At 40.1% G+C, this 25351-nt stretch overlaps 1 protein-coding gene across 6 annotated transcripts in view; it reads left to right on the forward strand.

Moving 5' to 3' along the window:
- Positions 1-3452: 3452 nt before the first annotated feature.
- Positions 3453-25351, forward strand: part of FOXP1 (forkhead box P1) — a 490351-nt gene continuing 468452 nt past the window's right edge. For 5 of the 6 annotated variants that reach the window (XM_078076030.1, XM_078076044.1, XM_078076039.1 and 2 more), the window contains exon 1: positions 3453-3582. The gene's annotated coding sequence lies outside the window, so the exon portion shown is untranslated. Of the gene's footprint in view, positions 3583-7888; positions 7905-25351 lie in introns of those variants that run through there. The other variant, XM_078076034.1, reaches the window with a different exon arrangement.

Genomic DNA, 25351 nt, shown 5'->3' on the forward strand with positions numbered 1-25351 from the left:
TATTTTGGTTAGACTTACAGAGCTCGTATTTTATAGTATATAAAGGTATATATATGTTTTACGTGTATGTATGAATTATACTGTGTGTATTTATATAGTATATATACTGCAAGTACATATAAAAACTACAGTATGAGTTATTTGTATAGTAGTTTGGTTAGAATTATAGAGCTTGGTGGAGATAGAATTCAGTTCCGGGTCTGTTGGACTCTTAAAACATATACAAACAAAACCAGAAATTATTCCGCAACCCGTAATGGTGGTTATTTTTTTGTTTTTGTTTTTGTTATTTATTTATTTATTTATTTTTTTAAGTAGCCTCCATGCCCAGTGGGGGTCCAAACTTAAAACCCTGAGATCAAGACCTGAGCTGAGATCAAGAGTTCGATGCCCAACTGACTGAGCCACCCAGGGGCATCATGGTTTTTTATTCTCATATATGCCTGGTAACTTTCACGTTTTAGGAAATCAAGCAAGACAACACTAATGATCTACCCTTAGAGCATTGTTTGCCCAGCCTGTGTGTCTTAGCTGGAAACCTGCAGCTTCTCTGAGCATGAATGAAAAGGAAAGCTACATGAACTCTCCCATCAGCCCTCCCTCCTCACTGCTGTTTCTCGGGGTGACTTGCCTCCTCGTCCCCACCTCCAAGCCTCTGAATACAACATTCTGGTTTTGTGAAGTGCGTTTTCCACTGCACCTTCCAGTTCCTTCTAAAACTTGCTCAGGATAATTCTTCTACAAAGCCCTTACCTATCCAGATACCTACTCTGTTTTTCTGTGTTCAGTTGTATGGCTTCCCTGTGCTTCTGAATCCCTCTAGAATCACAGACATGGCATGACTTTAGCAGTCATTTGCTGTAGGGCTTGCAGGTTTGTTCTCTGCCCCCTTCTCCCACCTCTCTTTCTTTCTTTCATGGGTGCTGTTAAAAGATTAGCTGCTGTGGGCGCCTGGGTGGCTCAGTCGTTAAGCGTCTGCCTTCAGCTCAGGTCATGATCCCAGGGTGCTGGGATCGAGTCCCACATCGGGCTCCCTGCTCGGCAGGAAGCCTGCTTCTCCCTCTCCCGCTCCCCCTGCTTGTGTTCCTGCTCTCGCTATCTCTCTCTCTGTTAAATAAATAAATAAAATCTAAAAAAAAAAAAAAAAAAAAAAGATTAGCTGCTGTCTTTGAAAAATTATGAAATTTCACAGAACAGTAACCTAGATCACTGCCTTCGTTCATACAATTGAGAGCTCTTGAAGCCCTGGGCTTATGTTCCCCTCTGGCAACAGTTGGCTTGTGGAGGGCACTGTCTGCCCTCTTTAGCTGAAAAACTGCTGGTCTTCCAGCTTGCGACCTTGTGCCTTGCTCCCTGTTCCTGACACCTGGCCTGTTTTGCTCACTTGCTTTGTCTGCCCATTTGTTGTGCGGTGCCTTAGCTTTCCCTGTGTGAAGCAGGAAGCTCAAGATCCGAAAGGCTGAGTATCCTCTACAAGACCTTGCAGCGAGCTTGAGTCAGAAGGGTGTCTAGTACAAGGTAGGCACTCAAAATGTTTGTATTACTGTATTGGCTAGAAAAATACAGAGTTCTTATGAGCGCCCACTTTGTGGAGTCAAGGCCCTGCTACTGTGTGATCTTGGGCAAGTTCCTAAAACTCTGCCTCTGTTTTCTTATCTGCTTATTAAGCCTATAACATTGTCTACCAGGAACTTTGTTGTAAGAATAGAAGTAAATGAAGTAACTGTTGTAAAATACTTAAAATAATATCCCGCGCATAGTGGGTTTTCAGTCACTAGCAATTATATTTTTGAGGATGTTGAAGAGTGAATTCTTTCGATTGTTGATTCATTTGTTGATCCAGTAAATCTTTCTGGAGTGCCTGCTATGAGCCAGGCATTTTTCTGAAGTTTTGGAGTAGAGTGATAAATAAAACAGAGAAGTTCCCTTACCTCGCGGAGCTTAGATTCAAGTGAGGAAGACCAGTGAATAAATGAGAAAAAAGTTTATAGATTATGACAAAAGCTCTGGAGAAAGCAGATAGGATGATATCACTGAGAGTCACCGGGGATCTAGCCTAAGTAGGTAGGCAGGACAGCCTTCGTGAAGTGGCCTTTGCCCCTAAGACCCAGTGATGAGAAAGAGCCGTTTGTGTAAGGAGTAGGCTCAGGGCATTTCAGGTAGCGGAGAAAAGCACATGCTCCAGCCCTGATACAGATAAACACAGCTTACTTGAAGTAGAAAGAAGACCACTGTAAGTTGTTGTAGTTGGGGATTAGTTTGGTGGCTGGAGGTGGCAGAGAAATAGAAAGTGACTGATTAGCAGGGCCTTGTAGGCCACAGAGAGAAGTTGGTTTTTATCCTAAAGATGGTAAACAACCTCAGCCCATTTCTTTTTGCTGTGTGATTCCAGGTTATGCTTATATACACAAAAGTTTGAGAAACACTCATGGGCAATACATTTGGGCCGATGGCCATAGACGTTGGAGCTGTCCCCTGTGGAGAGAAATGGAAGCCTTCCATGGGCACCCAGGGGATGCTGTCAGCCACCGAGGGGGGCAGCTCACCAGGGGTGGGCACTGGTGCCAGGGTGAGAATTCTTCTGTGCATGTGCAAAACCCTCTGCCTGTAGCACATCTTCAGTGTTAATGGCAGATTGATGTAAGAATGATACGTGACAAAAATCTTTTTAATCAGGAATCTTAAAGGAGAAGCTGATAGTTTAGCTTATTTGGAATCAGCATACTTTATCAAAAAACCCCAACAAAGCTAAGCGGTGGAAGGGACTTGGGGAACATCAGTTACTGCCCTGACCTTGAACATGAAGTAGCTGGAATCCTGAGATACTAAATAGCTTTCCTGGGTCCACACAACTGGTGATGATATCAGGTCCAGAATTCAGGCTTCTCCACTTTGACACCTGCACATTACATAGTTTGTTCCCTTTTGGTGGAAATATGTCCCTGAGTCTTTGGCTCCTTAAGTAATTCATAGACATTTTTAGAATTATTTTGGAAGAGAAATGAGGTTCATTATTGCTTAAAAATAATTTTAAATTAGTATTATTTAAATTTTCATGTATTTTCATCTTCTGGAAAAGATACTTACTTACTAGAAAATGGTACACTTATCCATGCAATATTTGAGTTAAAACACCTTGTGACCTGAGCACTCTATAATGGGACCTGATATTTTTTTAATGCCAAAATAAGTAAAATAGTCTGCACAAAATCTCCAATAAACAACAATCTCTCGGTGTATGTGTTGAAGTCATTGGTAAATGTGTCTTTCAAAACAGTATTTCCGGTTCATATTTGACAGCATCACATTTGATATATCGATATACCCTCATTTTAAAGGTGTTTTCCCCTACCTCTAGATTCTATGTCTGCCTTGCTGTTTTCAAGTTTAAGGAAGTGGTGGTTTTAGAAGCTACATCTTAGTTATGTGTAAAAAATATTTTTGTATTGCAGTGTCCCAGGACCTTTTGCTGACAATTCCAGTTTCCAAAAGAAACATTTGGGCGATGGTGAGGGCTTGAATCCCTTCTCTGATTTGCTGTCAACCATGAACGGGTGGATGTGATGCTTGCTGGCCAAAAGGGTAAGTGAATGTTTATGAGTATTTGTCTGAAAATTCACAAGACAAAAAAGTGGCTGCAGGGGTCACACACAGTGCAGGAAACCGATAGAAGTCCTAAGTTCATCAGAACAATTGCACACTGAGGGTGAGAGATTCTCATCTTGAAAGAAGAAAGCGACTCTGCTGCTGTTTTCTGCTGTACCAACTCCTGCAGTGATCTGAGGATTTATAAAAGGCACCATAGGACACGGGAGAACTTTTTTTTGTTTGCGTGGGTTTTTTTTTTTTTTTAATTCATACAGTGAGGGGTGGGCTATCTAAGTTATGAGCCACATGCATAACTGAAAGAATAATTGCTTTTTTGGCCCCATAATCACTCAGCAAACAATGAAGCACCATGGACTAAAACTATGATGATCTCATCTGGAGTTTCAGAGGGAATTTAGGTCTGATTTGTTCACTAAGAAGGTCTCATCCCCAGCTTTCCATGTGATGAGGGTTCTTGAGAAAACTACTGTGGGCTCTCAAAGATTTTCAGAAAGACTTATGAGCATTTTTCTCAATCATTGTTCACCTCACCAAGTTATTCATTGTAATTGTTAGGAGAGGTCAGAAGGGACATGATGATCTTTTTCTCTTACATGTGTTTCCTGTATTTGATGACATCTGCCATGTTCCTCAGCAATCAGTGGCTCTCTTATACAGTAACGAATGAACAATTGTGACTTGCCTTTGTCAGAGAAAATAATTGGTTGAGGCCAGGTGTTCTGGATAAAAAGTCTGACATCATTCAGTGGTAGCTTTGTCATAGGATGAGGTCACCTTTATGGGGAGCCATTTCATTTCAGATTTTGTATTCAGTGACACTTAATGATAAGAGAACCATTGACAAACTCCATCTCATTTGTCTTAGTATGACTGTATTTGAAACAGATTCTTTTTAATGGAGGGAAGAGTAGTGAAGGAGGAAGAGCATTATATTGGTATTAGGAGGCCTAATAGTTATCTGACATGGTAAATATAGTTACCTATATTTAAAACAAAGCAGGTAGGTTAGAGTCTCCTATTTGTTAGTGCTAACACGGCCTTATAAATTGTCAGTTTAAATGCCCTCATTTAATAGATGGAGCAGCTGAAGCCCATAGAGTCTCATTGAGATGTCTAAGTCCTTAGCCTAGTTGGACCTGGAGCCTACTTCTTTTGTCCTTAATGATCTTTTTTCTAGTTTATCTCAGTTATAGAGGTTGAAACATCCAGCCCATGCAGTTGAGTAAAATTTCTCTGATAAGTGTCTTCTTAAGACATTGTTATGCATTTAGCTATTGGGACAGATTTGAGAAGATTTTATTTTATTTATTTTTTAAAGAAGACTCCATGCTTAGGCTCCAGTGTGGGGCTTGAACTCAGAACCATGAGATCAAGACCTAAGCTGAGATCAAGAGTCAGATGCTTAACCAATTGAGCCATGCAGGCGCCCCAAAGATTTTATAGTTAGAGACCAATTTGACCTTCCTATTTCATAGATTAAAAAAAAAAAGGAGCCCTAGCAAAGCAATTAACACAGTTGTTATTGACTAGATGATCCTCAAAGAGCCTGTGAGCCCTAAAATGCACTTCCACTTGGGCTGTTTTGTTATTCCATTCTGCTGAAGCTTCAGATAGAGGAAAAACAAAGTCTTCTATCTTCCTGACATTATTCCTTCTTTAATTGGCAAGAAATAAGGCAAATAATAAATAGTAACACATGAGGCAAGGATGTCCCCAGTGAAAAGAAATGGTTAATGGGGTCTTGGAATTTAGAGCTGATAAAGATCCCTCCATCATCCTCCTTGGGTAGTCTTGGGAAGTCCTTTGATTTCTCACCTGTGAAGTTCCTCTGAGGGTCTTCCACTGCTACATAGCTATAATAGACTTTTGTGGATGGTCTGTAGATCAGTGAGCAGATAGCATGCATTATGAAACTTGTTATCTTTGGGGATCCAGGTCGAGTTGAGACCAAAGCCTGGGCCCATCTCCTATACACAGGAGAATTCATAGAAGTGGTTGGAATTCTGAAGTTATTGAAATAGTAACAAACTCAGACATGAGATTACCTCTCATCTGTGTCTCCAGTACTGAGAAAGTCTGACTCAATCTCACGATCATAAAATTGACGTATGAAGTTTAACAAAACCACATGAATGTATTTATTGAAGACAGGGTTCATTTTATTTATTAATTTCATTGGGTGAGGGCTGCTATTTGAAAAATCAGTCTCAAGAACTATAGTGAAAATGATCTCTCTTTTGCATTGTTAAAATGGCCTAGTCAAATACCAGTTTTTTATATTAAGGAAGTACTTTGTATTTATCAGATGGTAATAAACTTCCCTTCACTATATTTTCAGTAGGAAGTGGAAGTCCCCGAAATCTGATGAGCTGGAGCATGTGCTCTGATTTTCTATCCTATCCTTCCTCAAAGCACACCTCCAGGGTTTACTCAAAGGACTAATTCTCTTCCTCCGTGATGCAATAACCCAACTTTCCGTGTATTATGTATCTGATATCTAGTTAGTCCTTTCATTGTCAAAAATGTATTCACAGTCCTGTGGCTTTTAGAACTTTACAGTTTATTGAGTAACCAAAAGAAGCACCAATTAATGGTTACCACTGATAATTTGAAGTCTTTAGGCTTGGAGTAAACTCTAATTCTGAGTGCAGTGTTTCATGCTAAGTGTCCTCATGGTAGAACAGGGTCACAGTCACGGGGGTGGGCAGCCAGAACAATAAATTGCTGCACTGACATGCAAGGCAAGTGAAACCATACGAGGAAAGGTTTGCACAAATAGATCATTATGGCACATTTTTAAGGCCAGAAAATGGGTAATGTACTCAGTTTATGTTGGCGATAACCATGCCTGCATAGTAGATTACTTTAGGTGCAAGATAACAGAGAAAGACGGGTTGAGCGCTTGAGGTCTCTCTTTGGGACAGTTCTTTAATGCCACCCTTCACCAGCAGGGAATCAGAGTTGGCTCCTTTTTCCCTGGCGTGAAGCTGAAGTTGATATGGATACCTATCTGATGCACATCACGAGACTCCAAGAGTGAAGAGCGGCTAAGTCTGCTGCATATTTAATAGGCAGTTAGCCACCGTGTTATTAATAAATGTGATAATAACAGTCTGGATTTGCATAGAGTTTTCCTGAGAAGAGTGGGGTAGGGATGGCAAATTGCTGGCTTGTTATTCAGTCTCTGCCTTGGCATTGCCGGCTCCTCCCTGTCAGTAAATTGTCTTTTGCTGGAGGATCTGGTGTAAGAATGTAGCACTGTGTGACATTGTTTTGTCACCGATTGTTTTTCCTTCTTTGCCCACAGTTACTTGTTTGATCTCTCTCTCATAATGAAATTCCGAGCTTTTAACCTACTTGGATGAGGGAAAATCATGGGAATTATTTCTTCCCACTGAAGACTTGAGCACGGGCTACCTTTTGGCTGGGAGTTCCTTGCTTTTGTATAAAACTTGAGTGTGTATTTTCTTTTTTTTTTTTTTTGTCATCGGTTTTGGGGTGCGGTGGTAGTGGTGGTGCAGCTTCCAGGAAGAGGTGGGGGCAGGTAGCAGGTGTTTTGGGACAGGAAAGCTGTCTGATGGGCTCTCCTCCTGGGTAGGCTGTCTTGTGCTGGAACCTGTCAGTGGGCAAAGCCACTTTGTTGTGCTTAAATTTCCAGTCCCTGAAATTTTGAGTTTGAAAAGTAATTTTAACAATTTAATAAACTACATAATATGTTTTATGAGCTGGAGCGAATGATCTTAAGTATTTTGGTCTCTTTCATAACACAATGAACCTAATATTGGTAAAAATACAGATCTTCACTCACGCCATGAAGAGAGGCTAGATTTAATAAGCAGTTATGAGTGCTGGCAGCTGTCTATCAGATTGTATAACTTGGGCTCCGGCATGCGAAGACAGTGTCAACTTACATTTTATCTCCGAAGTATTTTCAAGGCGCTTATTTTGCCTTTTTCTCCAGTCCCTAACCTAATAGAAGTAATGTAATTGGCTGAATATTTTCCACACAGCTAATTGGCTGGGGGCCAAGGTGGAAACCATTGTCTGGCTTGATGAAGATCAGAAATTAAGATGATATTTACATGGTGGTAATGGAATATATTAGTAACGTAGTCATTCAGGATGGTGAGAGTGAGAGTGTCCATCCTTTTCCTGCCCGTAAGCAGCACGAGGAGTTCTGAGGATGATGAAGGAACCTCCAGTCCCTGCCTCGCCCCCACTACCCTCATGTACTTCACAGCAGTGGCCAGCCAACACCTAGGTCAAGTTTGCTTTCAAATTCTTCAGACAGAACTGTAAGACAAACTAATGCATTATTCCGTTTTGTCAATTAAAAAAGAAAATCTCCTACTGTTGTAAGATTAAATTCCAATTAGAAGGTTGCATTTAATTCAGAAGCTATAACATTGTTTTAAAGAATTCTGTTGGAGATGACAGTTTATGTAAGATAAATTTATATGGTGTAGGTAGATATAAATTCATTGGATAATGTTAAACATGTTACTTCATATATATTAGCTGTGAAATTTATTTCTTCTCTAGTTATATCCCCAAGGAGGTAGAGTCAGAGGGAAAAACATATCTTCAAAGAAAGAGCCCTTTCTGTCCTTTCAGATACTTGCTCGAAAACAGCCTTTTCTCACTTTTATTAAAAAAAAAAAATCTGTTAGATTTCTGCATTAACTGAATTTATGATTCTTGGTGTATGCTATTTATAAAATTGAATATAGGTTTTATGATATAGGAAATTAGTCTAGGAATGAGAATATGATCCAATTTTGTAATAAAGGTAATCTGCATTTATATTGCAGATATGTTCCATTCCCCTCTAAGCCACTTATGGGATCATACACACATTTTTCTGGACATACAAATTCACTGTCAAGTAAACTTTTAATGTATTGGGCAGGCTTTTGTTCACATGACATTTACACAAAGCCTCACATCCCTTACCTAAATCAAGGGTGATGAACATTCCTGACATACTTTGGATCTTACATTTTCCCCACTCCTGCCCATTCTGACAGACATCACTAATTGATCACAATCTCTCTTCTGCTGAGTGCTGATGTGACCTCAGAATTATTCCACTTAAGTTCCTGTAGGCAAGCTTCCCATTCACCATTGACATGAGTATGAACACAACAATGTCAAGTGAGTGACTTTTGACCCATCTTCGTAGTTTTTCTTTGTATACCCAATACTTACCTGAATATCTGGCATCCAGTGGTTAAACAGTATATGTTTGTTCTCTTAATGAGAGAATCTCACACACATACGATTTTAGCAGTTATCTGGTTGTGTAACAATTGGTTTTTTAACATGTGTCTGCCATAATTGTATGATATGAAGTAGTTTATTTCCTACGTTTCTTCTGGTTTTGGTGTTATGTATGTGAAGCATTATAGTTTTGTAGTTTTTTTTTTTTTTTAATTCTGTAGCTTTGGAAAAGATAAAAAAGAGACCATTCTCACCCTCTTGTTACCTGTGCATCAACTGAGGCTAAAACCTAGCAAGGAAGTGGTGGGGTGAGAATGAAACCCAGACTCTCACTCTCCAAGTGCAGTTTCTTTCTCAAAGGGAGGGGCACCCACATGTACCAGGTGCTGACCGGTGCAGGGCAAGTTTCTTGCAATTTCCTTTTGCATATTAATCTTGGTTTTTATCAATACACTGAAGCAAGCTGTACCAGGGGGAGGAAGGCATTCAACTATTATATTTCAAATGATATCTTCCGTGATGTAAAATTCTAGGAACTTAAGTTACATTGCGTGTTGTTTTTGAAAATAATCTGTTTTCTGTTAGCTTGGTTCAAGTAATGCACAGAGACTAAGAGAAGGAAATTTCCACTTAGTCTGTGTGCAGGCTGCTGAGGTACCCTGTTGAGAATTGCCATCATTTTAATTCCTTCTTAAAGAAAAATGAGCAATTAGTGCATTTAAGCACCATTTAGTTAATTTACATTTTAATTTCATTTCAACATATTGTTTGATTATTTGTGTTGTGTTGGTCATGGAACCAGAGTTCTGGAAAGTGATTGTAGGTGAACACATGAATTATTAACCTCTTGGCCCATGTTTATAGGACTATATGGTTGGCCTTATTCAAGGATGATAAAATCAGTGGGACCCATCCTGATCTGTTCTGATGGTGGCTCTTGGATTTTCTGCACATACTGTTCCCTGCAGCTCCAACTGGTTGATTGGAAAAGGCTCATGAGATGAAATCTTTTTCATCCCTCTTTGTGTTCCATGAGATTTAGTGATGTTTGTAACAAATAATTATAGCAACCATTCATGAGGCATTAAGTTTTCCTGGAGTGGTTTGGATATCACATTAGTTATCTTTTTTAATTCTAACAGTGTCTCTGTGTCCTGGATATTATTATTTTGGTTTTATTGTTTTTTTAAAAGATGTTATTTATTTGAGAGAGAGGGAGAGAGAGTACGCAGGGGTGGAGGGGAGGGGCGGGGCAGAGGAGAAGGGAGAGAAAATCTCAGGCAGACTCTGAGCTGAGTGCAGAGCCCCATGCGGGGCTCGATCTCAGCACCCTGAGATCATGACCTCAGCCAAAATCAAGAGTCAGATGCTTAACTGACTGAGCCACGCAGGTTCCCCCCCGTTTGATTGTTGAGAAGAGAGAAGCTCAGTGGCTTGGTCACCTGCTCGGGATCACATAGGAAGTTTTATAAGTAGGGTTTACCTTAAGTTGGGCCAGTTTCAAAGCTTTGTGTCTTAACCACGAGGGTTTGCTGCCTCCTCATCTTCAATAGGTTCTGTGGTTCTTTAAGGCCCTTTTATTTCATTTAGGCAGGGAAGATTTTGTAGCTTATAGTTGTCTTTATGGAAGAAATTGGAATCTAACTCATTTGAAACTGCAGCTTAATATACAAACAGGATTTTTATAGAACTGGTGATATAAAAGGAAATAACTTCTTCCAAAAATTTTTTCAAAAATATTCCTTACCTACTGGCCTTTTCCTCAGTCTAAAATCTCCCAGAATCATGCGGGTGGGCTCAGTGTTGTGTGCTTCCGTCGGTTCTCTTCTCAAGTAAAGATGCTCCTGGTAGTAAGTGGCAGCTCGTGGAGTCCCTCACATTTGAGCAGATGAGTTTTATTTTCCGTCAATACAGTTTGAACAGACTACATAGAACTAGCAGTCCAGCCGTTCCAGAGAATGGGTGCAGAAAGGGAGAACCTTGGCCGCTGGAATTTTGTGCCCACGGCTCTAGCTTTGGAAAGGTCAAGTGCTGCAGGTTATTTAGGCCCCTTGTCTGTGGCCTACAGGGACAACTGCCCTTCCAGAATAGATGTTCAGGCCAGATGGCCAGCAGGCTAGTCTCAAGGATGCTCTGTGGAATTTTTTTTTTTTTTTTAATGACGTGTGTGTTCAGTTATTATTGAGGGGGTTTTTCTCTCCATATTTTTTTAAGAGTTGCGTATTGGGTGGTGTAAGGGTGAAATGGCCTGTCACTTGTGATTTCCTTTACAAATCACCAGGAAAGAACAAATAGAGCAGATCTTGATATTCTGGAATCTGGGTGATGGGTATATGGGACTCATTATTTCTGTACTACTTTGTGTATTTGACCACTTCTGTAATGAAAAATTGTATGTGGGTGGGGGTGAGGGGCTATGTCTAGCTCATTATCTAGTCTAGTGGTTGATAAACCAGTCACTGGGTAGAGCCATGTCTCTGCTCCCCTGTGTCCCACCCCACCTATGCCAGCTCTTGGCTGCTGGTGTAATTTAATTGATATGGAGTCTTAGGGCAAGAAGATCCTAACCTAATCGACCAAGAGTTGAAGTAATTTTCTGGACAATGTAGATAAAACGACTTTACCTGATATACAAGCATTCCGTGACCTGTAAAAAATGATAGTCATTCAGTAGCTGTTGGAAGTGAGCCTATGTGACCTGCCAGGGGCTGTGATACACCTGGTACAGATCTTCTCTCTTATTCTCCCATGGTCAGTGTTTGAAGGGGAGTTGATGGGACTTGAACCGAGGACCCATTGGATTTTATTTTCCTCTTCCCACAAGTCCTTGGGGCCATGTTTTTCAAAGGGCAATCTCTAAGGGCTGCCTGAGAAACCTGTTAAATACAGGTTTCCACAGCCTGCTGTGGGTTAAGGAGAGCATGGTGTCTGAAGTTAGAGTAGAGAGCCTCAGGTCCTGGTCCCAGGTCTCACTAATAGTATGACCGTGGCCAAATCCTATGTCCTCCTCAAGGCTCAGTTTCCTCATCTGTCAGAAGGGGGCAATGGTAGCATCTACCTTGTTGGCTGTGAAGTCCTTAATTACAGTGCTTGGCATCTCGTAAGCACTAGAAATAGGTTACTTGCAACCGTATTTTAACCTTTTTTTGAGACATTTGCAAATACACTGATGTAACCGGGAATGTTAAAGATGCAGCAATTAATGCTCCAGGTGGCACTCTTTGGCGGATATACTTTAAACCTTATACACCCTAGATGTGTTTTTTTTTTGTAATTATTAAAAACATTTTAAAAATCAGTATTAGAATTTTTCACATAGACGTTTGAAAAAGAAGTCTGTCACCAAAGTGTATGAGAGTTGACAAGTGTAAATATGCAGTTAGACAGTTTCAAAAAACGTGTATTATTTACTGATCAATGTAGTGTTTCCTTGGGAGCCATGACACTCAGCTTTTCCTGTCAATCTCTCCACGCTGGTATAATCAGACCATGGATATGCATATCAAAGTACAGGAAAGTTACTGTGTATGTGTGGTGGCAGCCTTTTAATTGTTAATAATGTTGCAGCTTTAAAAAGGTATCAGGATCGTTTACTCTTAGGATGGTTAATGGTCCTCACAATCGCATGAGAAATGAGCTGATGGAACACGCAGCCTACATGGTCCAGTTGGTCGGTATCAGCTCTTCTAGTCCATGCCACAGGTCTGAACAGAAGCTTTTGACCTGATCTTGGTGCTGAATCCATGGAGATTCCTTATGCTTTCCGTCTTACTCCTGTTTTTGTTTTGTTTTGTTGTGGGGGTGGGGAAGTAGGATGGGCAGCTTTTATAACTAAAAAGAAAATGCTCATGTATGTGTGTGATGGCAAAAGGCTCAAAGAACTTCTTTGTCCATATCAGGGATCAGCAAACTTTTTCTGAGCCAGATAGTCAGTATTTCAGCCTTTGCGCGCTAGGCTCTGTTAGAGTGACCCTAGCGTGAAAGCAGTCACAGACGGCCCGTACCCCAACGGGCGTGGCTGTGTTTCCAGTACAATTTATTGACAGCGAAATTTGAATTTTGTACAATTTCCCCTTGACGCTAAGTCGTAAGAAAGAACGTCAACACTATTCTTGGCTCACGGGCTACAGGTTCAGTTTGGCCCTCGGGGCCCGTGGTTTGCAGAGCCCTAGACTAAAGATAGAGCAGGAAGCCATGCCAAGGATTCACTTCTTTGTTCTCATTCTCTGATGCTTCAGCTCGATCATTTGCTCTTCAGCTTCTGATGAAATAATAATGTCTTCACTTTTGTTTAAATCTCATCTTGAGATAAGCTGTTCTGTGTGATTGGATTATTTATTGATTTAGAGGGAGATGTAGTGGGGGTCCACCTCTCCCTTCCTGTATTTCAAATAAGAGAACGATAAACTAGAAGTAAAAGTGAGGCTAGCGGTAAAAGATGAAGTGAAAGGGAAAACAAGTTAAGGAAGAAAAGTAGACTTTGAAAGTAGCTTGAGAGCTGTATTCTCAATACGAGCGTTTTCTGAAGTGTGCTGTATATCTCACCGGTGGAATTTGAGATTCGTTTGCTAGAAGACACAGGTGAACATTTTTGAAAATCTAAGAGGTATTATTTTTAATATGTATTCTATATTCACTATGTAGCAAAAATGCTATTCGCACATCAGGTCTGGTATCTCAGCTAATACTCCTTCAATGCAACATTTAATAAAATTGAGAAATTTAAAGACAAATACAAAAATTATTGTACAAGTGGTTGTTGGGGACAGCAAAACTCTGAGAGGTGGTATTGAATGATTAAAGTAGGAAATTTTCTTCTCAGTGTCCCTGACTTTGTCATGAGGGAAATGGAGACCAGGAGACATATAATGTGTGTCATTTGATTTTCTGTGAAGAAATCTCTGGAGGATGAGAATGATTAAAAAAAAAAAAGAGAGAGTGTGAGCCTTCTGGAAAGAAGATATCTTCAATTAGAGCTCTCCAGTTTTTGCTGAAGATTTTAATTTTTTATCAACAGGTGAGGGAAGTCGAGGCAGGGGTAAACGTGGGCAAGAGTGAATTCAGAGAGTTGGGCATTTTAATAAAATGGAGGCCAAGTTATAACACAGCATTGAGTAAGGAAAAAAAAAAATGTATGACCAGGGAAGAGAAATGAAAAGGATGGCTTTCAAGTTTTTTCAAGAAAGGTACAGGAGAATAACCTAGAGGAATATTTCGCTATATATCGCCTAAATATCACGATAAAATTGGCTGGGATGGAAAGGGAAAAGAGTTTCTAATTTTCGGCACACCATAATTTGTGAACCAAGGTATTGTTACTGCAGCTGGGGAATAACATCTAGAAAAGATGAACCCCCAAGAAGCAAATATGTTTTCACAGAAATTTCCATTGTAATAAAAAATGTAGGAAGTGGCAGAGAGAACAAAGCGAAGGTAGAATTAGGTTGAAAGCCTTGCAAAGGGTTATTTTATTTTATTTTTTTTATTAAATGAAAAATAAACGTATTCCATGATCCAGAGCCAAGATGTAGAACCTTTAATGTGTAATAAACAGCTAAATGTGGTGATTAAGAACACAGGATGTTGGCCAGACTACTTGGGTTTGAATCCTGGCTCTGCCGCTTATTAACAGTAGAATCTTGGGTAAGTTATGACGCTCTTCTGTACCTCAGTTTCCTTGCCTTTAAAATGTGGATGATAGTAGTACCTAACTCGTAGGTGATTGTAGGATTAAATGAGTTAATACACAGAAAGTATTTCAAAAAGGTTGGCATGTAGTAAATTCTCAGCGAATGGTATAGGGAGCTATGAGCCCTAAACTATGCCCTAAATAAAAAATGTGCTTTTGGATTCTTACAGCCCATTTGCCATTATCTCTCTGCTGTGTTCCAGGATGTGAATTTTGTGTATCTATGTATGTGTACCTATGTGTCCTAGTGATAGACATCATATCCATCCAAAGACTCCTAGGTATTTACTGTTCGAAGGAATACTAAAGCCGACTGCTGTCCCATGCATCTTGTGCCTAAAGCTTTGAGGCTGTGTTGCTGCTCCACGAACATCCAGACCATCTGAGTCACTCTGGGATGTTGAACTTAACATCTTTCAGGAAGTTCATTTTTATCTCTGACCAAACCTTAGGGCTAGAAAATTCTTTCTTAAATTGGACTAAAATCTACCACCCATGGTCTTGCCACTTAATTGTTTGGCTTGGTACCTTGAGATGCTACAAAACCCATCTCTTCTACACGATAATCCATCAGTTACTTTCAGATCGGCCGTGGGTCCTTCTTGAGTCTTCTCCAGGCCGAAGATCCTTTGCTCCTGGAGGGCTTGAGGTGTGGTGTCCTGTAACCATCCATCTTGGTGGTTTCTCACAGCACCAAGAGCCACAGAGGTATATTTTTTCTATATGTCTACGCATCTGTAAAATTCACTTAAAGGTGCCTCTTTTTGACAAAACTGTCTTTATTGTGTGGAAAGGAAACATTTTGACTTTTCTTAACCCACTTCTTGAATTCCAAATTCGGGAAGCTGGCAGGTAAAGAAACTGTTGCTGAAGAATTGTAAATCTTCCCTTGAAGTCAGTATGCTGGAATAGGCTTCTCTTTGTGCCGAGCCAGGTAGCTAAAGAGAAGTGATAGTAAGAGCCGTGGTTCTGGACCCTGCAGTGGAGCTTCCTGTGTCACTCCCATGCACCAGACCGTCTGCTCAGTCCTTAAGGGGATTCTTCAGTCCTCACGATGGCGAGTCTCTTACGGTTTTTATTCATGCTTTCAGGCAACAAAAGCAGTGCTAGGGTAAAATGGGAGACTCTGGTAAGAAAAGCCCAAGAGGAGGATTTTTTGGTAAACGTGACTAGGGTGATTCATCCATATCTCCTCAATCCATGTAGTGTTTCTGTTCTACCCAAGAAATTGTGGAGTTTTTGGTCTCTTTATCCTTATCCCTTGTTTGAACACACGGAAATGATACAAGTAACATAAAAATTCCCTCCCTTTATGGGAATAACCCACTTTTATCCCATCGAAAGAATTGATTTATTATTTTTAAAGATAGTGCTCTTCTGGCTGTGTTGGAGGCCCCCTCCCCCGCTGCCACAGACACTGGGGATGCTATACTTGATTTTCTTTCAGCTTTCCCCAAGTGACTTTCTTCCCCCCTGTTTCCAACAAGACTCCCAGCGAGGAAGCCAATCACAATGTTATCGGCAGTAGAAAGATTTCAGAGCGCCTTCACGAGCATGGGTATGTTGGGGGATGGCTGGGTGCCTTCTATGAGACTTAACACATTTCCCGAACATGGAGCCTCACCATGGCAACAGCCGTGTCACATGACACATTGGTGACACATGTAAGGTGCTGCCACAACTCATCCCAGGTTGCATGTCTGTGATTCATTGTTTCCACTGACACAGTGACTGCAACTCGCAGTTGGAAGGTTCTCTGGTGTTCAGTGCCATTAACGCACACTGACTCCCATGGCACATGGAGGGCTCAGGGAAGGGAAGCATAAATAAATAAGTATGCGCTGTAAACATTGCCTTCATTAGCTTTACAGAGAAATACGTGTTCATCAGTCAACCTCCTTGCCACTTGCATTCTTCTTTTTGTAGGCATATTTTGTTGGTAACACCTTGGAAGCTCAGAGATTTTTATTTTTAATCATAGTTATACCCATTTCCACTTGGCAAACTTCAGAAGAGAGAGTTCACGGTGGCCCCTTTTTAGTATTTATTTATATTCTTCCCATGTAGCAGATTTATTGATGAAGGCACGATTCTGGGAATTTTTTTTTTTTCTCTCATTGTGAAATTTATGGAATACTTTACATAAATCAGTTGGTGGCATTATGGGTCCATTGCACATGTGGAGGGGCCTGAAGGTTGTACGATCCCAGAGGACTTTTCTAGAGGTCCAAGATGAGTGGTATTTTAACATATTTTAATTTCTGAGTGATTCAGTGAGTGATTAAAAAAAAAAAGTAGATGTGGAATCTGGAAGACATTAAAGAGATGTCAAGGACAGACGGATTTTGATTTGTAGCCTAATGAAATGTTTTGCCAACTTTTAAAGATTTTTTTGAGAGTAGAACTTTAATCATTTGCTTGTGTTTCTGGCATGGTAAGGTTATTCCTGTTTCTGTTACATGATGAATCCAAAGTGAAAATGGGATAATTTTTAATTAGCAAAATTATAAAACCATTTGCAGCCAAATGTTTCTTGTCTTGTATAAACTGTGAGGTTTCACATTTTACTTTAATCATTTTAGGAAATTTCATTCTGAAGATCTATTTCAGTTGGTATTTTATGTATGGATACAAATCCTCAATATTAGAAATTACCTTGTAATATTCTTTTTCCAATGTCACTTGAATAATCTGACAGGATCTTGGTCATGTTTATAAGCTTGTGTCTATTTTGGAGGTGTCATGGTTACCTGAGTTGGATGTAGCACTAATATGCAAATCAGCATTATGAATGCAAGGCTGAATGTTACAAGAGAAATAGTGTTAGGGGGTTATAAATGTGTCTTTAATCTTATGTTGTGTGGTGGTGTACATTGACAGAATTGCTTTTGCTGAGGTTACCTATGTAATTATTTGAATCAAAATGTTACAGTTTTAACTTTGTACTATAAATATGTGAATGGAGAGTTATTTTAAAATATATTTTATTAAGGAAATGAGAATAATGAGCCAAGTCATGGCAGCCTACACACAGTTCCCAGACTTTTCATTTTATCGTGCTTTGATCAGCTGCTTAGCTGGAGATTATGAGTTTTACATTTTTGGGGGGATCATTAGAAATAGATTTGGAAACACAAGAATTCTGTGGCAATAAGGGATTTAGTGTTCAGAATTTGAGGATCTGGCTAGATTGAGTAGTTCCAGCTCCTTGAACTTTTGTACTTGCTTGTTGGTTGACCTGGAGACGAGGGGGTGGCATGTGCCATTTTATGCTGTTTCTGTGGGATCCTCTGGAGGGCGCTGTGTCACACCCACAGTGCACCCATTGCTGCAGGAAGAAAGATTGTGGAAGCTAGCCGGAGGAAGCTGTACATGCAGCACTAGCTCAAGGCCCTTGTGATTCATAAAGGCCCTCATCTTTAGCCATTGGTCTTTGAAAATCACAGGTGTCGCCTACCAAGAACAGGAGGGAAAATGAGATAAGTGTCAATAAATTTCCTTCAGACTGAGTAATTCCTTAATGAAACAGATTCTTAAAGCAGTAGAGTTCCCAGGGAATATCATGGGCCTAATAATTTATTATTCAACTGTGAATCAGACTGAGGGGCAGGAACCTTAAATTAAAAACAAACAAAAAACCCGATTAATGAGTGTTATTTTTGTCCAGATTTTAAGGAGGTAATTTATAGTTTTTGGAGGTTGAAAAGCATGTACATTATATAGGAATTATTTGGAGTCCCATCTCTGGTAAAGACCTTCCATTTAAAAGTAAATACAGTCAACCCAAACAATAATGATAATTTTCTAAAATAGGATCAGGTTAGAGTTTCTTTAGGAAATCTCTTTTTCATGGACAGGGCAATATGATCTTCGAGAATTGTACTTTTCAGTACCTGTGCTAGCCGTGTGTGGCTGCTGGTCACACAAAGTGTGTCTGTGGCTAGTGTGAATTGAGATGGGCAAGGTGTCACGTACACACTGGATTTCAAAGACACTTCACTACGTACTGAAGTGATAGGATTTTAGATATATTGGTTTAAATAAAATGTATCTCTAAAATTAATTTTATCTGTTCCTTATCTTTCTAATGTGGCCACTAGAAAATTAAACATTACATATGCGGCTCGTTTTCTATTTCTCTCCGGCAGCATTGTTATAGAACGTACCACTTCCATATTTCTAAAATCAGAAATCTTTAAGAGGTTCTTTTCCTTAAAAAGGGGAGCAAACATTGCTGAAGTTGAAAAAGGCTTAGCCAATTTGTTTTATTAAAAAAAAATCTAGAATGCTCTTTAAATGAATTCATTTCATCTACTGTAAATGCAGCCCAGCAGTAAATATTCACTCATGGATTATAATCTGTGAGAAAACCACGTTAAGTCATTCCCAGTCCGTGTAACCACACTGACACATCTAGTTAAAGAGTAGAACAGTTAATGAACATGTGAGTTTGCCATTAAATGCCAGCAGATAATTTTTTTTTTTTTTTTTTTTTTAATTGTCTTTGGTTTGGTCATGTAGACCTGTAAATCTCAAATGGTTACATGCATACCATTAGGTCCATACATCAGAGAAGTCAGGATCCTCATTAAATCACAAAATAATTTACTCTAGCTTATCTCTATGAAGAGGCACTTTTTCTTGGAAGATTTCAGTGGGAAAAGGCATCATTTTAAACGGACACATTTAGGCTGACATACAACACAAGATTTCGAATCTTGACCATGACTTTTCCTGCTTACTTAGGTCCTCTTTGATTAGTGCTTCCAGACTTTTCCTGCCTCATGAATGGATATAAACTATCCTCCACTCCCCCCCTTCCTCCGTTGCCATTTAGGTTTTTTCTTTTTTTTTTTTTTTAGTAGTCTCCACACCTATATAGGGCTCGAACTCATGACCCCGACATCAAAAGTTGCATGCTTTCCTGACTGAGCCAGCCAGGTGCCCTGCCATTAAGGTATATTTTGGTAGAAATGTTTGAGACCAAACTTAGTTTCCTAACTAATCATTATTTTTAAAAAAATTGCAGTTGCTACTTCCATTGAGAATTTAATAGTGATGTTTGATCGTCTTAGTTAGAATACTAAAAATTCTGGGCATTGCTTGCACATGATAGGAAAGTTACTACCCTTCACCAGGGCAGGAAGGCATCGTGCAGCTTCCAGAGGAGAGGAAAGATCTTGAGTTAGGGTGCTGATAGTGGGCATAGAAGGCAGGTTTGGACAGACAGTACAGAAATTGTAGCAAAGACTGGGAGGGTAAGGGGATGCCTGCAGTGGGGAAGGCATGGGATGGAGAAGGGAAAAATAGACTTTGAACATTGACCTTGTCTGAGAGTGGATGGCAGTGTGTTTACCAGAGGTGGGGAACTGGGATGAAGAAAACTTTGCTAGTCAGGGGCTGTAAACTATTGACTTTAGTTTATGGTACTCTGGATTTGGAAGTGAGAGTGGAAAATCTGTCTAGATTATGATGGTCATAATTTATCTTTTTTAGAAACTCTTTCATACTCTCCTTTTGGCCACATTTATTCAGGGTTGCTTGTACTCCAGTATTTTTTTTTTTAAAGATTTATTTATTTATTTTAGGGAGAGACAGAGACTTGTGTGCACATGCGCTCACAAGTGGTGGGAGGGGCAGAGGAAGAGAATCTTCAAGCAGACTTCCCGCTGAGCGTAGAGCCCGACCTGGGCTCCATCTCATGATCCATGAGATCATGACCTGAGCTGAAACCAAGAGTCAGACGCTTAACCACTGAGCTACCCAGGCGTCCCTACTCCAGTATTTTTCTTTTTTTTTTTCTCCACTGTTTTTCTATTCTAGATCTCTTTTGGCCAATTAAATATGATTTAAGATTTTTACTTTCATCATAAATGATACCATACTTATGCAGTAGAGGGGAAAATCATTAATTCTTTCACTGTTCTGAAACAAGAATTGAATATTTTAGTCCATTTCCTAGTCTTTTCTGGATGCAGTATTTAAATAAATAGTTGCAATCACTTGTGCTAGTAACTTTGTGTCCTGCTTTCTCTCTGTAACATAAGTGTCTTCATGCTCTCATATTATCCTTATTACAGTTACTTTTATTTGACTGTATAATAGATCATCTATTCATTGCACAGTTATTTTTGAGTTCCCTCTATGGGCCAGGGCCTGTCTTATGTCCTTGGAATGAGAAAAACCAGTTTCTCACCCATGTGGGGCTTATTGATTATATTTTTCAGGGGGCGCCATTCCTACTTGAGACATAGCAGTTCTTTTCATCTGTGCCATCCCTTTAGCGGGGTGTTTAGCATTCTTGGTGTCCCCCAGTCATTGTGACAGCCAACAGTGCTCCCACATGTTCCAGATACCCTACTCCTTGGCTCTCCAGTTGAGGATCACTGTCTTAAACCATAATTTGGTTTACTGTTTACCTGCTGGACAGTGCATTAAATGTTGGACATGAAAGTAGATTACTGTTTTCCTTTCTTTCATTTGGTGGTAAAGTGGTTATACATCAGTTGTATCTGTGACTGCCATTTCACTGTAGGAAGAGGCCTTGAGTGATGGGTGATCTTCCATGCTCTACTTTGTTACCTTAGAGTTTTGCTACTCACAATTTTGGGACACAGTTTTGACAATCTGGGAGGAAAGGCAGATGTTATCATCTCAACTAAGATCACAAGTGGGATCCCTCCTAGTTGCTTCTTTTCCACATCTTATCCCATCTACCACCCTGAAAGTTCAAGTGAAGTACACTTTTGGGGAGTATATCTTGGAGAGTATTTAAAGGCTCATAGTTTAGAATCTTACTTCAAATCTTGGTTCTGACACTTATTAGCTGCGTGTCCTTGGTTCAAGTTACTTAACGCAATTGTACCTCTTTTTATCTTCCTCTATTATATAATAGTACATACCTCAGAAAGATCTTGTGAGATGAAATGGGCTACATGGGCGAGAGGTTGGTCTGTTAGCTGAAATGAAGACCAATATTTGTCTATGGATGTATAGCGATTGTGAGCACGGGCGCTGGTTCCAGGCTCTGGCTTCAAATCTTGACTCACTTCCTTAGTAACTCTCTGAGCCTTTCTTCGGTTACTTTACTGCTCTGAGCCTTGGTTTTCCCATCTGTGAGACGGGAATGCAAAGAAAACCCTCTCACTGAATCATCATGAAGACTCAGCAAGGGTGTACTTCGGTGCAGTGCCTGCCTGTGATAGCAGGACCCTGTAAAGGGCAGCTAGGGGTCTAGTCATAGCTGAGGGAGTTGGAATAAGTGGGAGTATATAGACAAGGGCTCTCCCTTCTCTTTTCACTTTCAGGGGGAAAAAACTAGTAAGTCCAGCTACTTTTTCTTTTTTTTTTTTTTTACATATTGATGTTATGTGTTAAAATAATTAAAATTAATAAAATACCTTGCTATGGGTAAAACTGTAAACTTGTGTATCCTTCTTGTTTCTTCTCTGGTCTTGGGCTTCTAGTCAGAGTTCGGGGCTGGTTTCAAAGTCGAATGGCTGGAAGAAGAAGGAGCAGTTCTGCCTCAAGTTTGGCATCTGTTTTTACATCCCTGGGCCCAGATGTCATCTAGTAAAGCCAATGGAACCAACGCCCAAAATATTTGGTTGAAGAATGTAATTTTAAGTGAGGCATAGAAAAAAAATAGGAAGGCATTTGATTTGATTTCACATAGAAAAAAAAGATGGGAAGACATTTTCAAACTTTGGCTGAATTCTCTTGGGCCTCCTTGATTTTCCCTTTTTTTTTTTTTTTTTTTTTTTAATCAATCACTTTTATATATTTTGTATTGGGTGTGAACATTTCTGCATACCGTATCTCCAAAGTCCAAATCCTTATTCCCTGTGAAGAATCGTATGCCGCACGTAAATGACAGAGTTCCAGTAATCTGGAGTCAGAGTCGTTCTGTGGCGTTAAAAACAAAGACCCTGACAGAAAAGTGTGTCGTCCACAAAATAAGTATTCCATACTTACAACTCCTCCCCCAACAACAATACGACCCTAAAGGCAATGAAGCACACAATACATAATGAAAAACAATAAAATGTAAGTTCTAACATGTACTCTGAGTGACTCACTGACTTCATAATAAAATGTAAATGTAATTACATTTGTGCGTCTTCTACCATCAGGCAAACTGGAGGAAGAAGGAAGGGAAAAGTGTACTAATAAGGTTGTAGAACACATTCAGATAAATCCTTAAATTCGGGAGTCACCTGTTGTCATGCTGTGGAGTCTCTCTTGGCCTGGTCAGATGGAACCACTATGAGTCATCAGAACGTGGTTCTTTCATTTTGTTCACCTTGCAGAGCTGCATGCGTATGCTGGGTTCTTACGATATTTATGATATTGGTGATTCATAAAGTAGCCCGGGAACAAAAACACGTTGAGTCTTTGACAGTGTGGCTTTAAGGTAGCCTGTCTGATTTTTACCGCACCCCCACCCCCATCACTTTCATATTAACTTGTGTGACTGCTGTAAATAAACATCAACCTTGCCTGTTGTTCATTTGGGGTGAAAAGAATGGAAGCATTGCTATGGTTTTGGCTAAAAGTAAGGCCCTGTAGTAGTACTGAGTCCTTTCTGGAAAAGCCTAGTATACTGCAAGCTTTTAGACTAGGGGACTGGGCGATCATTGATGGGTTATAGCATCTTTGGGTCATTTTTGGGTACGGAGAAAAATATTTAAAATGTGACATACTCTTGTCATTGATAAACCTTAGTCACTTTCCCCTAGTTTGTTCCTTCATAGCACTCGTCAGAGTTTGTAATTATATTTTGGGTCTGCCTTTTCCATGTCACTGTTCCCATGTGGGCGGTAAACTCCATGAGAGCACAGACCATGTCAGGTAAACTTTTGATCACACACCGCCTTGCACACACAACAGTAAATAGTTGCTGAATCAGTGTTTTGTGTGAGCACGTCAATGTAAGAATAATAAAAGTGGACACATATTTAATGTTGGGATGTCATAGATCCTTGGTGAGATGCTGCGTGGGAATTCTCCCACTTGATCATTGCCACAGGTAACCAAAAGGTGGTTACTCTGATTGCTCCCGTTGGAGAGGTCAGAAGCTGAGGCTTAGGCACAGTAAGGGACCCGCTCATGGTCACACGGCCGTGACCCATGTTTCAAACCCAGTTCTGTCTGCTTTGGCAGCGGAAGCCATGCAGGACAAGCTGACGGGCAGTGCGGTTGCAGTTCTCAAGACCTCCTAGTGAAATCATTCCCAAGGTGTTTGCTCAGCGTACTTGTCTTTGCCACACTGAGAGGTTTTTCTAAGGAAACCCCATCCGGATGTGATTGTGCTCATTAAGAAAGAGGAATTACTTACAAATAATAATAATGCTAATGGTCACACCAGTCTTCTTCTCTTGTGTATCAGATCTTTTGCTGAGCTTTTTCTATGTGTTAATTCATTTCATTGTTATAACATCTCTGTAAGGTAGATGCTTTTATTATTCCTGTTCTACAGATTGAGGAAGGTGAGGGGCAGGAAGGTCAATGGAAGGTTAAATGACTTACCCAAGGTTGCACAGCTAGAACATGGGAGATCACATTTAGGAGCCAGGGACGCAAGATACCCATTTGTCCATCCTACGAATATTTTATTCTCTTTTTGTTTTTTTTTAAAGATTTTGTTTATTTATTTGACAGAGAGAGAGACAGCAAGAGAGCGAACACAAGCAGGGGGAGTGGGAGAGGGAGAAGCAGGCTTCCCGCTGAGCAGGGAGCCCGATGCGGGCGCCGATCCCAGGACCCTGGGATCATGACCTGAGCCGAAGGCAGACGTTCAACGACTGGGCCACCCAGGTGCCACCTGAATATTTTACTCTTATTAGTCTGCACAATTTTGAAATCAGGTGGCAGTAGGAAAGAGAGCGAGAGGGAGAGATTGCCAGGACTGTGGATTTTCAGAGTTCACAGAAGACCCCGCATGAGGCCAGTCCTATCCTGCAGATAGGGTGCTGCCTATAGAGGTTACCTTGCGTTTTACAGGTTTAAGACCCACAGAACCTGCAGGAATGTGGGTGAACTATTACATACCATTTCTGTGCAAAATTCACTGCGGGGAACTGTTATTTGAGAAAGTTCCAGGGAAAAACCTGGCTGTCAGTTGGTGATGGTCTGCAGCTTTTCTGGTCGTTAGCTCTCTGGCTTTGAATTTTGGCTTTTACTTCTTTTTCCCCTCATTACATTCTCAGCAAGAGAATAGATACCCTAATAGGATGATCAAAGCCCAGTTGAGGTTTCATAATTACCAATTGGTAATTAATCTGAATTTCAGTGCATGCTAAGTCAGCCAGTAGATGTTATTTTCTTCATCATACTCCCATTTGAATCCCAGGAATGACTCAAGAAATGTACTTCTTTCCTCAATTAAAATGGAGACAATTTTGCTTTTTTTTTTTTTTTTTTTTTTGGTGGGAGGACCAGCTTTACTAGAAGGTGGCTTCGAAGGAGCTGGTGTTCTGGGAAAGAGATTAAACTATAGAATGGTCCTAAATGTGTGTTTTAAATAATGCTGACATATTTTGTTGATGCTGGCTATTTTATTTGATTGCTCTCCGTTCTGAAGTCTTCCCTTCCTTTTTCCTCCTTTGAAATCTGTTGGTTACTATGGAAACAGTGTTGTTTTGGGTTTGGGTGGAGCTGTATCCACAAATGCAGTATAAGTCGTTTATAAAACGGGTTAATATTTATTCTGGCTGGGCATATATGGGACCTGATGTAATGATAATCATGATCACACATGCAGAATAAATTTGCCCTTTTATTGTTATTTTCTTAGTCTGTCTAAATGTGTGCAGTTTTGCTTGGAATGCACTG

This window comes from Halichoerus grypus, chromosome 1 (assembly GCF_964656455.1).
Source record: "Halichoerus grypus chromosome 1, mHalGry1.hap1.1, whole genome shotgun sequence".
Lineage (NCBI taxonomy): Eukaryota > Metazoa > Chordata > Mammalia > Carnivora > Phocidae > Halichoerus > Halichoerus grypus.